General features: G+C 45.7%; 1 long non-coding RNA gene across 1 annotated transcript; it reads right to left on the reverse strand.

The window, feature by feature from the left end:
* Window positions 1–8506: 8506 nt before the first annotated feature.
* LOC125900127 (uncharacterized) lies at window positions 8507–9647 on the reverse strand. Its single transcript, XR_007450818.1, has 3 exons — window positions 9629–9647; window positions 9494–9553; window positions 8507–8646 (listed from the first exon to the last, which is right to left on the reverse strand). It is a non-coding gene; the product is annotated as an uncharacterized LOC125900127 (long non-coding RNA).
* Window positions 9648–14647: the final 5000 nt, after the last annotated feature.

The raw sequence follows: 14647 nt of genomic DNA on the forward strand, positions 1-14647 counted from the left end.
TTGCACACGCAATGTACATGTATCAAGTATGCAGTGAATGCACTGTGTGTGTGTTCGCTGATACGTTTCACCCCTCATACACACACACACACACACACACACACACACACACACAGTACAGCACTGGGTGAAGAGTCACTGACCTTCAGCCTGATTACCATTTGAAAGGGAGGCACTAGTGGAAAGGCATCACACAAGCAAATATATTGTCTTTGACCTCCTGGAGGCGACTCAGTTGTAATATGCAGCTCAACATCAATATTGTACATCCACATGAAAACAGATTTCCATGTCAAAACTTTATGTTTTTAATGTGCTTCAGTTTATCCATCTGTTGAAGAACATCATAGAAACTGTACAACATGCATGTACAACATGCATGACATGTGTGTCATTCCCAGTTTCTCTCTGCTCTTAAAACTAGAAAAAACACACTGACAAAATTCATTTATGTGGCCCAGAGAGGTACATTCTGACCATAAGAGAAATCAGTCTTACAGGTGCATGCAGTCACTCAGCTTTTTTATCCTATGTGTGTCCTATGTGAAAATAGAAAAACAGTAGAAGTAAAAGAACACTTTCTATGCCCGAATTGCACAAAATGTGGCAAATGTGTTGTGCGATAAATTCATGTAATGTCGGCAAAAATAGCAAACATATTTCATGTGTAAAATGTTGCAATGTCTTTTTGCATGTACATACTATTTCACATGTAATGTCACATTTGAAGCTTCATTTCATATGTGATGAGTTTACATAATAGAAGTGTGCTTTACAGATATGATAATATGAACTCTACCTTCCTGAGCTTTTTCAAACAATGGGTTGACATCAAGGTTATCAAGTCCCAAGTGGTAAAGAATGAAGTCCCTTTCAAGGACGAACTGAATAAAATTTGGTGGTCAAAGGTCACTGTGATCTCACAAGAACTCATGTGGTAATTATTTTATATATATTCTCTGCTGGCACTTGACATCAATATGGCATCAAAAAGACATTGGACTCTTACATTTGATGGATATTTAATTTTGCTTGGCATGAAAATCATGTTGACGATATTTTAAATGTCTAACATTTTAATTTCATGTTGTAAGGCCAACAATATTATGGTGTTTGGCAGATGATGGGCTTTGTTTCTGCTGCCTTAATGTTATTGTTCTACCTCTAATGAGGTTTGGAAGACGTAAGAGTTTGGTTACTCAAGAACACAACTTAAACCAACTAAATATTAATGTGATCTGTCATCAATGTTCTCCATCAAATTGACGTTTGCATCAGACATTGTCCTGACATTGAATTTTGGTGGTCATTACAACCGAAATTCAACCAAATATCTAGGCCTAATGACATTGGTGGCCAGCTGGGGAAGCTGTTTTGAGATACTGCGATTAAAAGAATGAGACGTACATACATTATGTACATACAGAGGGAAAGACACACAACCTGAAACCATAATGAGGCCATGGCTGCCGCCTGCACAGAGGCATATAACCACATGGAATTAACACTGACTAAAGAAAAGCCCCAGTATGTAAATAGGAGAGCATTATATATACAGGCAAAGAGCTGTGTGCTATAATATGTAATAAAACAGTTCTGATAATGGTTGAGATTTGGGTGACTCTGCTTTAATTTCCTCATAAACCTGGTTTCTTTTTGAATAATCATTTTCTCATAAACCTGGTTTCTTTTTGAATAATCATTTTCTGTCATTTTTTCTTCAGGTGTCCTGGAGTGACATCTTTGTTATTCTGCAGAATAGTCAAAATGTTGAAACAGAGATGAAAAACAGGCAAATCTGGGACAAGTGAAGCACAAAGAAGTGAAAAACAAAAAGGAGCAGAACAGAAAAGAACAGATAGATGGCTGAATAGATAGTGACATGTGAAGCATAAAGCAGGGCTTAAAAAGAATGTTGTAGTGAAAATGGCAATGGGGGGAAAAGGCAGAAGGATCAGGTAAGACAGCCAGAGAAGGTATGACAGGATGGAGCATAAGAATGAGTACAAGTGAATAAATACTGAACAGGCACTGCAAGATACAGTATAAGCGATAGAAGCCATGGAATAAAACAAAATAAGATCATCTTCAAACACTTAGATAAACTGGGAAGTCATGTTCATACTGTAGAGAGCCAGATCAGGGGGTAAAAAAGCAATACACTATATAGCATATGACCAAACACAAAAAGAAATACAGAAAGAATGACAATTAAAAGCAGCAGCAAGTGGGATAAAGACAGTGGGAGGAACGACAGAAAAATAGTTCTGAGGTTTTATTTTATGACCTCACCCAGAAGCCATCTTCTATTCAGTGACCCCAAATTCTGTGGAGCTGAGCTGGTTTTCAAAGAGGCTCCCCTCCACCAAGCCTCATCACGATAGTCACAGTAGAGCAGAGTGGGAGGATGCTCCTGCGCTTCACAGTGCTGGGCCCAACCTGCACTATGTGGAATAACTCAGCAAGGCACCAGAATTTATTATTTAAAGAGTTTGAAAATTGAAAATGCTGCTTGAATGAGAAGTTATTGTGGATTTTCCTTTCTTATTTCCTCCCGCTCTCCTTTCTTTAGCCTCTTCCCTTTATATGTCATACTCTCCATTCACACTGTGCACTGCGCCTGTCTCTCTGCTTCTTCCTCACAGCAGCAGGATTTGAGACCTGCTAGGGTCTGCTGTGGTCTGCTGCGAGCTCATAGATTCTGCCAACTCTCTAGCCAAAGGCCCTGCTATGGTTTTGTCATTCTGGCCAGCCTGCAGCAGGGCTGGAGGGGTTGGCCGGGCACACAGAGTCCTGGGGGAAGATGGAGGTCTGGCTGGAGGGCACAGAGCAAAAAGAGGAGAGAAGGTGGAGGTGGAGGTGGGGGGTTGGAATTGACACACAAGTTCGGCCAGAGAGATGGACAGCAGCCAGACCGGCAACCAGCATCAGAGGTGACCCGCCTTCACCCACTGCCACCACCAGCCACAACCCAAAATCATCCACTGGAAGGACTGATGTGATCCTTTGTGACACTGAAGCATTCCAGTGTTCCTCATTCAGCTGGCATGGAAATTTGTGGCATGCAGGCAGCCAAAATCCTATTTGTGGATTTATTTTCTGTCACCAGTGAAACGGAATTTGGTGGAGCTGGTAAAAAGAAGATTTGGCAGGCAGCTCAGAGTTAATCCTAGAGATCACACAGAAAGTTAACTTAAAACTAAAAACACTTCCACCTCAGAGTGAAAAGTTCCCTACATTTTCAAGCAAGGATAATCCTAACTCCTGGGCAAAGGCACACATTGAATTTAAAGGTTGGGGGTCAAAAACTAGAATTACCGCCCTGTGGTTGTATGCCTCTGTGCACCAGTCAAGTTTCTCTAACAGTTTACATCCATGTTTGTGAAAACATGGATGCTTCACACCTATTGTCCCCCCAGCAGAACAGAAGATCTTTACAATCAGCACATTTTCAAGGTGGATACTTAAGATTAGCGTCATCAATTCAGTATCTGAACAAATACTTCCCCTTCTGTTCCTGAGGTATGGTTTTGAAAAATGGCCAGAGAAGCCTTTTGGCAGAACATTATGATGCCACGGTGAGGTTGACCTTTGACCTTTTGGATATAACATGTCATCATTTCATTATTTTATCATATAAGACATGAGTGTGAAATGTTGCCATAATTAACATATACATTATTTTATTATGGCTATTTCCAAAGGCTGAGTAAAGTTCAGTCAATATTTGTAATTATGAGTGACTCTCTCAAAGCCAGAAAGCAGAGAAGTGAGCCTCAAACTTCTGATGTCCCAGGGTATAAAGTCTGGAGCTGCTCCATAGACAATGAAGGAGAGACTGCACCATGAAGTTTTGAAATCATTTGCATATGAATTCTTGACTTATGTCTAAAAGCATATTTTGTGAGGTCACACTGACCTTGACCTTTTATCTTCGCCCACAAAATTCTAATCAGTTTCTTCAGTCCAAGTAGATATTTGTATCAAACTTATAGAAATTCTCTTAAGGTGTTCTTGAGATATTGTGTTAACAAGAAGGAGACAGATATTAGGTCACACTGACCTTGACCTTTGACCACCATAAGCCAATCAGTTCATTGTTGAATCAAAGTGGACATTTGTGCCGAATTTGAAGAAATTCCCTCACAGTCAATCAATCAATTTCAATCAATTTTATTTATACAGCCCAATATCACAAATCACAATTTGCCTCACAGGGCTTTACAGCATACGACATCCCTCTGTCCTTATGACCCTCGCAGCGGATAAGGAAAAACTCCCCAAAAAAACCCCTTTAACGGGGAAAAAAAATGGTAGAAACCTCAGGAAGAGCAACTGAGGAGGGATCCCTCTTCCAGGACGGACAGACGTGCAATAGATGTCGTACAGAACAGATCAGCATAATAAATTAACAGTAATCCGTATGACACAATGAGACAGAGAGAGAGAGAGAGAGAGAGAGAGAGAAAGATGCAGGTAATGACAGTAGCTTACAACATTATTGAAAGTAATAATATTATAGTTATAGTTCTGGCTACTGTGGTACAATATGTTGAAAGTATGTATTAATATCTGGCAGTATACATGTGTGACAATAGTCGTGTATAATAACAGTAGAAGTATGACTAATGACTAATGATGGCAGCAGCAGCAGCAGGAGGCATCTGGCAGGACCACGGCAGCAGCACAACCACACACGTCACGCTGTCCAGGCACCGCTACGATATGAGTTAATCTGAGAGACAGTGGAGCACAAAGGTTCCGGAGAAGAAGCCGAGTTAGTGACATCCAGAATGGCCGAGTTAGCAAGATGCAGTAATAGAATACCAGAGAGAGAGAGAGAGAGAGAGAGAGAGAGAGAGAGAGAAGAAGAAGAGACGGTGCCCGGTGTATTATAGGGGGGTCCTCCGGCAGACTAGGCCCTAAGTCAGCCTAACTAGGGGCTGGTACAGGGCAAGCCTGAGCCAGCCCTAACTATAAGCTTTATCAAAGAGGAAAGTCTTAAGTCCAGTCTTAAATGTGGAGACGGTGTCTGCCTCCCGGACCGTAACAGGAAGATGATTCCACAGGAGAGGAGCCTGATAGCTAAAGGCTCTGGCTCCTGATCTACTTTTGGAGACTTTAGGGACCACGAGTAACCCTGCGTTCTCAGAGCGCAGTGTTCTGGTGGGATAATAAGGCACTATGAGCTCTCTAAGATATGACGGAGCTTGACCATTTAGAGCTTTATAAGTTAACAGTAGGATTTTAAATTCACTTCTGGATTTTACAGGGAGCCAGTGCAGAGAAGCTAAAACAGGAGAAATATGATCTCGTTTCTTAGTTCCTGTTAGTACACGTGCTGCTGCATTCTGAATTACCTGGAGAGTTTTTAAGGACTTACTAGAGCTACCTGATAACAGAGAGTGTTCTTGAGATACTGCATTCACAAAAATGCAGTAGACTAGGTCACAGTGATCTTGACCTTTGACCACCAAAATTAGTTCATCATTGAATCCAATTGAACATTTCTGCCCAAATCTGAATAAATGTCGTATGTGGCTGTTTCACTGAGCAGAGCAGTGATTTTGGCATGGTAGTCCGCTGTCTTCAGCACCACTGTGCATCTCCCTTTGTCTGCTGGCAAGATGGTGATGTTCCGGTCTTTCCTCAGTGATGCCAGGGCCTTCCTTTCCTCGATGGTGAGGTTGTAGGGTGGTGTTTTTGCTCCAGCGAGAGCTGCTGATACCTTTAATCTCAGTTGTTCTGCCTCTGTGTCTGCCTCTTAAAGAAATGCCCTCTCAATGTTCTTGAGATTTTGCATGCACAAAAATGAGACAAGGTCACATTGATCTTGATGTTTGACCACCAAAATCTGATCAATTCTTCATAAAGTCCAAGTGAACATGTGCCAAATTTGAAGAAATCACCTTCAGCTGTTCATGAGGTATCACTTTCACGAGAATGAGACAGACAAGGTCACAGTGACCCTGACCTTTGATCTTTGACCACAAAAAACTAATCAGTTCATTGTTGAGTCCAAATAGACATTTATACCAAATTTGAAGAAATCCCCTCAAGCTGTTCTTGAGATATCACGTTCACGAGAATGAGATGGATGCAAAGTCACATCGACCTTGACCTATGATCTTTGAGCACCAAAATTTACTCAGTGCATCTCCAAATCCAAATCAACCTTTGTGCCAAGTTTGAAAAAATTCCCTCAAGGCATCCTTGAGATATTGCATTCACGAGAATGGGACAGACAAGGTCATAGCAACCTTGACCTATGACTACCAAAAAATAATCAGTTCATCGCTAAGTCCAAGTGGACATTTGTGCCAAATTTAAAGAAATTGTTTTGAGGCATGATGGAAAACCTGAAAACATAATGCCTCTAGCCATGGCTCTTCTGGTGCGGAGGCATAACAGTAGAGAAAATGTACTGTGTACAACACAGGCTTCATTTGCACCGTGTCCTAACAACAAGCATCTGACTGTCACGCTTCATCGCATTACATTGGACGCTCTTTTCACACTGGATATGTTAAATATGGAACTCCATCATGTCATGTAAACAAACCACTTACCTAGCAGCTGTGGTGTCAAAGTCAACTTGAAAAGATGGGTTAGTACATACTTCCTTATTATTCATAACAACACTATTGCAGTTCATTTCTAAGTATCGTTGTTACTACCATACTGTATCATGCCACTATCTCCACTTTGTAAAACAAGCTAGCTAGCAAGCTCTGCTGAGGAAACATTCAGCTCCCTCGTGATCTCCCTCCAGCCAACTTACTTAGGTTTTGTTGTGAATGGAGGAGGTATCATAGATAACTCCACATGTCAACCTTGTGAATCTGCCCTTTTTCGTCCAGTGTCACACTTTTAACATGAGCGATAGGAATAAAACAGAAATAGGGCATCCAACAAAAGTTTCACCCAAAACGGTGCACTGCATTGTACTGTCACTCGTAGGCAGTTAGGACAGTCCAATAGAGAACTGACAATTGCTTGAGTCACATACAGTTAGTACAAGGTGTTACACAGGCATTTACAATCAGGATACCAGCAGGTGCATTTTCATATCACTGCTAATATGCCCAATGTGTGATGGAATATTGCAAGAATTACCACTGAAACCGAACTCACACAAATCGCAAAATTCCGCCAATAAGCCAAATACAGATCCTAGCTATTAGCATATCTGCAGAGATTAGCTTTACAGGCTTATTGATAAACTTGTAGACCACAATTTAAACCTTAGGTCATAAATGTTTTTAAATTAGGGACAGCATTTGTACCACTGCTGGAATATACCATACAGTTATTCAGAGCACCACACTCACAGCACTGCACTTTGGGCATTTGTCTAAGGAGATGGAGCAGCGGCGCACCAAGCACAGTGAACGTGCTGTACTTAACTATTTGTTTATTCATATCTCTAACAGTACTAGTTAGTACTCTAACAGCAACGGCTGTTGTTTGGTTCTAATAACGGAGATAACGTTAAACCTATCAGTCTGAAAGAAACCACGGAGCTTGTGGCTCTCTATGTGGTTGGAGAAATGCTGTCGTTGTCTACGGTGGAGTCTAAATAGGTGGAGTAGGACTCGCTGACAGACATATTTCAGACTCAGGACTTGCATTATGCCTGGTACACGCTACATGCTGATACTCACCAATTATCCCCGGTCGTCTTTCATGGAGTGTGTGATGTCATTGGATTATTCTTGTCCTATTTTTATTACTTTCACTATTATTTGAGTCACTGCCAGAACTGTGTCTGTTCATGTGCCAGCCGACATGTTGTTGTAGTCACCTAAAAGCCTCAGCAGATGGCAGGAGCTACATTTGAAGCACCATACGTAAACTGTCAAGCTACTGTATCTTCCACAGGAAGTTCTGACAAATGTTTCAGAATAGAAGCCTAATTAGAAAATGGAGGGATTCTCTCAGCCGATGTTATAAGGGGCTTTTAATTTGAAACAAGTGTTGAGTTTGAAATGACGGTGCGATATGTTAACTTCATAAAGACAGTGGAGCAGATAAAAAGTAAATATATGAACACACATAGGCATTAACAAATAACGGGCCATCTATAATGTAGTTTGTTTCAAATGAAGCTGGGAGACTCTGCAGTTGTGGTGAGTAAAAGCCCCGCCGCTATTTGTTAATGTTATTACTTTATGTCTGACTGTGAGGATGTACCATTGTTGCTAGTGTGGCAAGGTGGAGGTGAAAGGATATAAAGCTAATACTGTTACCAAGAAAAGGGCTTGACAACGCCACCCTGGGAATTTCACCCAGGGAATTACTTCTTCAATACAAGACTCACAGGTTCATTTACTCAAAGGGGCATGAGACGTGGTTCCAAGTTTTAAAAAAAAATACACTTTTTATTAAACAATCATTTTTCTTTTAAAAAAAAACCCATTCACACAGGGAGGGGGAAAGAACCTAATCAGGGCTGAGGCCTAGTGAGTGGACAAGGACTAGTGAAGGGGAAGAATCCACCAAAAAAAAGAGAAACCAACTTAAATCACCAGGCACACGTGGCAGACACACTCAGTGAAGCAACCCACTCCCAGGAACACAGCGGACAAGACGGAAGGATGGATACCACCACCAAACACCAGCACCGCCACCACCGGCCTCCAGCAACTGAAAAGGGGAATGATAAAACAAATTAGTGGGGTTGCAATGAAACAAACAAAATCAATAAATCAAAATTTAACAAAAATTGTAATTAATGGGCAGATCACAAGTTTAAAATACTCAAATATAGACAAAGCAAAAAAAGAAATTAATGCTAAATAAAGAAAACAAACCCCAAACAATTATCCAATTACATATACAAAATCTCTCAAATTAACCTAATTAACAAATAAATTATACAAACAAACAAAATCAGGTTCAACCCAAACAATATAAAAATAAACAAGCTAATAGAATATAACCCACACTCTCACACACTCATTCACTCAAAATGTGGGGGACCAAACCCCGGTTAAAAATAATGTCTCGGCCCGCGACGGGCGGACGAGCAACCGTCCTGCTCCGGACGTGAAACAGAGCAACAGTGCCTATGGCGGAAGCAGAGCTGCAGAGCGGCTTACAGGACCGCAGTGTGCCACCGTGCCGTGAGGACAAGCAGCAGCAGAGACAAACGGCAGATGTGATGGAGGCAAGCAGGAGACACAACAGGAGACAAAGCAGTAGCGGAGACAAAGCAGCAGCGGCGATAAAGCAGCAGCGGCCCGATAAGCTGGCTACAGTTAGCACCTAACCAAGAAAAATGCTATTAGCATGGCTAAATACACTGAACATGATGCGGTGCGTGCTACAATACACATAACATACCTTTTCAGCAGCGCGGGCACACACACACTCACACGAGAGGAGGGAGGGGGAGAGAGGGCTCCATGCAGCCACCAGCGTTTACCTGCGACCACACTAGCATTAGCCACCTGATAGCATCAACTATACTACAAAGAGAGAGGACACTTACCACAGCCAACAAACGCAGCAGCGCATACAGGGGGGCCAGAGCAGCACACAGGCAGTCGCCCTACAACACAACACCAATGCCTTAAGCACGTGGGCAAACAAACGACCAGCGAGGTGAAGCAGCGTGCAGCCATACCTGTCGGACCAGACGACCTCCGACCCGGAAGTGACGCAGAGGCGACGATGGGAGCGCAAAGGAAGAACCGGTGGGAGGACTGCTTTTGTACGGCTGTGATGGGAGAATTAGATCTCAGTGAAGGGCAAGTGGTCCATAACTTTAATTTTGGAGACAAAAAATTGTAGGCTGATCGCCCTGTGGTCCATTGCCCAATAGGAAATGTAGAATACTCAAAAATACTTTAAAAGTGCTTGAGTTACTTTTCTCAGGGAGTAACGTTGGAAGTACTTTTAAAGTAACTGAGTTACTTTACTCAGGGAGTAATGCAGTAAAGTAACTGGTTACTTTTTTAAAAAAGTAACGCAGTAACGTACTTTGATTACTTTTAAAGTAACCCTTACCCAACACTGCTCATTTTAGAGCATCAGACTGGATTTACAAACACACTCATGGCTCTGTGATATTATAAAAAAAAATATAGATAATATTTAAATCCTTACACCTAATGCGGTTGCGGCATTAAGGAGTTCAGTGAGCTCCTGAAACAAAGAAAGCTGCATCTGTGTTCCCTGGCAAAATGTGATGACAGTGTTTCCAACATCCAGAGCCACAGAGTTAAAGTTATGAAGATGTTTTAGTTTTAGTTATATCTCACACAGGCTTCGCCCTCTGCTGGGCTCTATGTGTATAATCTTCTCCAATTGCGTGCACGCGATGGCCCACTGAAAAATTTGCATGTACATAGCCGGCCAATAGGACGTGCCTACCTTACCCGCCCTCTTTGACAGGTACATAAGCAGCATCGGTGAGTGCCCACTGACACAACCACCTCCTAGGATGGAGTCGCCGCTAGAAGAGATGAGACACTGAAAACTTCCCCGTGTCCACCGGCAACAACGAGCTGACTTCTTCTCCAGCGCCGATCAACTCGCCTTAACCCTCGACGAGAGTGACGAGGAGCAGTGGGAGTTTGAGGAGGACGCCATGGAGGAGGAGCACCCCGCTCCGGCGCACACCACCACCGTGCCGCTTGATGAAGCGTTGCTGGCCGGCTCGGCTTCAGCCTCCTTTGCCGGCCAGTGAGCTGTGAGCTGCCTCCGCCAAGGTTTCTACGGCCCGGCTCATCCACCCCAACCTGTGTTCATCTCCCCGGCGCTTCTTGACATATGGCAATGTGTCAAGGCGCCGTGGCAGGAGCCTCTGAAAACCAAAGCAGCACAGAAAGCCGGATTTTGATAAAATAGTCCAGCTGGGCGCGCAGCTGCAAACAACTTGGGTGTACTGGGCGTCGCGACTGCGGCTTCGATCCTGCATGACCCCCCCCGACACGTTGGAGTATCTCGGCCGTGCCGTCGGTCAGATCAAGAACTTGATCCAGGGAGTCGCTACTGCTGCAGGACGCGTGATGTCCCTGTCTGTCGTCGGCTCACGCCACGTCTGGCTAGGCCTCACCGCCCTCCCCAGAAGAGACCAAGAGGACCTTCTGTCTGCACCCGTCTCACCAGACGGCCTCTTTGGCTCCCTCACTACGGTGACGCAGCAGCTGAAGAGGCTGGAGGAGGAGAAAGTGTATTTGAGCCGTCATCTACCGCTCGCTGCCACTGCAAAAGTGAAGAGGGATGACAAGCTGCCCTGCCATAACGCAACAGCGAGGAGGGGTGAGCGTCGCCAGTGCAAGGGATCCCCCCCCCCCCCGCGACCCCCTCAGCAACCCCGCAGCCAGCCCCACCAGGGCCACCCCAGCAGCGCCCTCCGCTGGACCCCAGCACGGCTCGGTGCAGCCCTCGCTGCATTAACTGGCGACCCGCTGATATGTGCTCCACTGTTTCACCCCCGTGGCGGGTCCCGGACACGGGCCCCTGGGTCGCAGTTACACAAGCACAAGCACACAACACACCCTCTGCCTCTGTTGAGAGAGACTCAGCAGAGTGGAGTACTGTTGTTTCTTCCAGCTGGGAAGCCATTGTCCCCTCATCTGTGCGCTACAACCGGCGGCAATGCGTGAGAGAAAAACACTCCTTTGGACACTCCACTGCTGACTGACACTGTATTCCTCTCAAGGTCAAGCCAACACAGCACGTTTGCTGGCTGACTAGCGATGATTCTCACCGCCAAGCCTGCAATTACGGCGGTGAATGCAATCATCCCTCATGCCGGCACGACAAAGCTGGGTTAAAGACGATCAATAGAACGGTTGTTACGCGCCACGTGCGCCCCGACCGTAACATTGGCCAGCTGGCTTTTTGCTCGCTTAACCCGCACCGTTGTAGTAGAACGGCCGGGTTAACACGGGCAGTCTCCCTGTCGAATGGCAGAGGCACCAGTACAGCTGATGCCGATAGCTGCCCTGTGACTCGGAGGTTAACAGCTGGCTGCCTGCTCACGATGTCGGCAGCTCCTGGCGGTGTTAAGCTCTGAGTTGAGCAGGCTGCCTCGGTCCATGACACTTACGAGTACCGTAACACTGAGCTGAGCGTTCCTATTCATTCCCCGCTATTGATTCCACGGGCGGATCTAATAGCAGTGGGGACAACATGTTGTCAGAGACTGTGACAAGCCGGAGCATGATGTTGCGTTCAAGTGATGCCATGTCGGCTCAGACAACAGAGATACGTTCATGGACGACCCCGGGAGCTCGGACAACGGGCCTGGTGCGTTCAGGAACGACTCAGCCCTTTCATAGAGGGCCCCCCCATGGGCCAAACTCCTCTTTATGGTGGGTTTGGTGGCAGAGAGAGCCGAATTGGCATATCACAGTTTTATGTTAGCCGCTCCACAGCTGCCTGCACGTCCTCTCACATTGTTTTACGAGGAATGGCGGAACAGCTGTGCATTAACAAACTGGTTAGACAGGACCCTCAGACTAGGTTATTCACTCCAGTTCTGCGGGCTCCCCCCAGTGTTCAGAGGCATACAGGAGAATGATCTATCTTCACAGCAGGAGGTAGATTTTCTCAAGGGGGAAATTGAGGACCTGTTGTCAAAACAGGCCATGTATGTCGTCCCTCCCCATGACAGAGACCGGGGGTTCTACTCCCCATACTTTTTGGTTCCCAAAAAGACGGGAGGTTACAGACCCATCCTGGACCATCGTGCCTTGAACATGCGTATTGGGCCGTTCTGTCGGATTCCAGATGGACGGCCCTACAGCAGGAGATTCTCAAGCTGGGGTCCACGAGTTCCAGCCTTGACGGTTATGGAGGCACTGGGACACATGGTGGCGGCTCACCCAGTGGTTCCCCTGGGACTGCTGCACATGCATTGCCCGCAAAGGTGGTTCGCCAGCCTAAGTTTAGACCTCAAGAGGCAGAAGTTTTGGCTGGTGACGGTCCCCCCAACAGTGCAGGGCAACCTGCGTTACTGGGGGTCCCCACAACGTTTGTTGGCTGGGACACCGCTGGGTCGAGTGACCTCATACACATCGGTGTTCACGGATGCCTCCCTGATGGGGTGGGGAGGCACCTGCCTGGGGAGGGCGGTAGGGGGTGTGTGGCCTCCTGGGGAGGACCGTCACATCAACCTCCTCAAGCTAAAGGCAGTGTTCCTGGTTCTCCAACACTTCGTTCACCTGCTGAAGAGGAGATGTGTCACACCGTCTCCACATTTAAGACTAGACTTAAGACTTTCCTCTTTGATAAAGCTTATAGTTAGGGCTGGCTCAGGCTTGCCTTGTACCAGCTCCTAGTTAGGCTGACTTAGGCCTAGTCTGCCAGAGGACCCCTCTATAATACACCGGGCCCCTTCTCTCTCTCTCTCTCTCCCTCTCTCTCGTATTCCATTACTGCATCTTGCTAACTCGGCCATTCTGGATGTCACTAACTCAGCTTCTTCTCTGGAGCCTTTGTGCTCCACTGTCTCTCAGATTAACTCATATCGCAACCATGCCTGGATAGCGTGACATGTGTGGTTGTGCTGCTGCCGTGGTCCTGCCAGATGCCTCCTGCTGCTGTTGCTGCCATCATTAGTCATTAGTCATACTTCTTCTGTTATTATACACATATGATTATTATCACACATGTATACTGCCAGATACTAATATATACTTTCAACATATTGTACCACAGTAGCCAGAACTATAACGATAATATTATTACTTTCGTTAATGTTGTTGTAAGCTACTGTCATTACCGTCTGTCCTGCATCTCTCTCTCTCTCTCTCTCTCTCTCTCTCTGTCTCTCTTTCTGTCTCATTGTGTCATACGGATTACTGTTAATTTATTATGCTGATCTGTTCTGTATGACATCTATTGCACGTCTGTCCATCCTGGAAGAGGGATCCCTCCTCAGTTGCTCTTCCTGAGGTTTCTACCATTTTTTTCCCCCGTTAAAGGGTTTTTTTTGGGGAGTTTTTCCTTATCCGCTGTGAGGGTCCTGAAAGGACAGAGGGCTGTTTTATGCTGTAAAACCCTGTGAGGCAAATTGTGATTTGTGATAATGGGCTTTATAAATAAAATTGATTGATTGATTGATGTGTTGGTGAGGACCGACAACCGCACCACGGTCACATACATCAACAGACAGGGTGGCGTACACTCCGCAGCCCTGTTAGTGATGGCGGAGAACCTGTGGTCATGAGCCTCAGAGCACCTACTATCTCTGAGAGCCCTCCGTGTTCCAGGGCTCGAGAACAGGGGGGCCAACCTCATGTCCAGTGGCGGCCCCCTGGAGGACGAGTGGAGGCTGCACCCGAAAGTGGTGCAGCAGGTCTGGAAGAGATTCGGGAAAGTGACGGTGGACCTGTTTGCCAGCAGGTCCAATGTCCACTGCCCGCTGTGGTTCTCCCTGGCCAGAGGACCGTCCGCCTTTGGGGGTGGATGCATTTGCACATGCGCCATGGCCAAGAGGACTACTTTACACATTCCCTCCCCTCCGCCTCATCCCCCAGCTACTGGAGAGAGTGAGACTGGAGCGATTGAAGGTCATTCTGGTGGCCCCCGACCGGTGGTCAGCTCCGTGGTACGCAGAGTTGACTCTGATGGTGGTGGCCCAGCCCATCCCCAATACTGGGGGGCACTGTCGCAGGAGGCAGGTGCAATA

The sequence above is a fragment of the Epinephelus fuscoguttatus genome, linkage group LG13 (assembly GCF_011397635.1).
Source record: "Epinephelus fuscoguttatus linkage group LG13, E.fuscoguttatus.final_Chr_v1".
NCBI lineage: Eukaryota > Metazoa > Chordata > Actinopteri > Perciformes > Serranidae > Epinephelus > Epinephelus fuscoguttatus.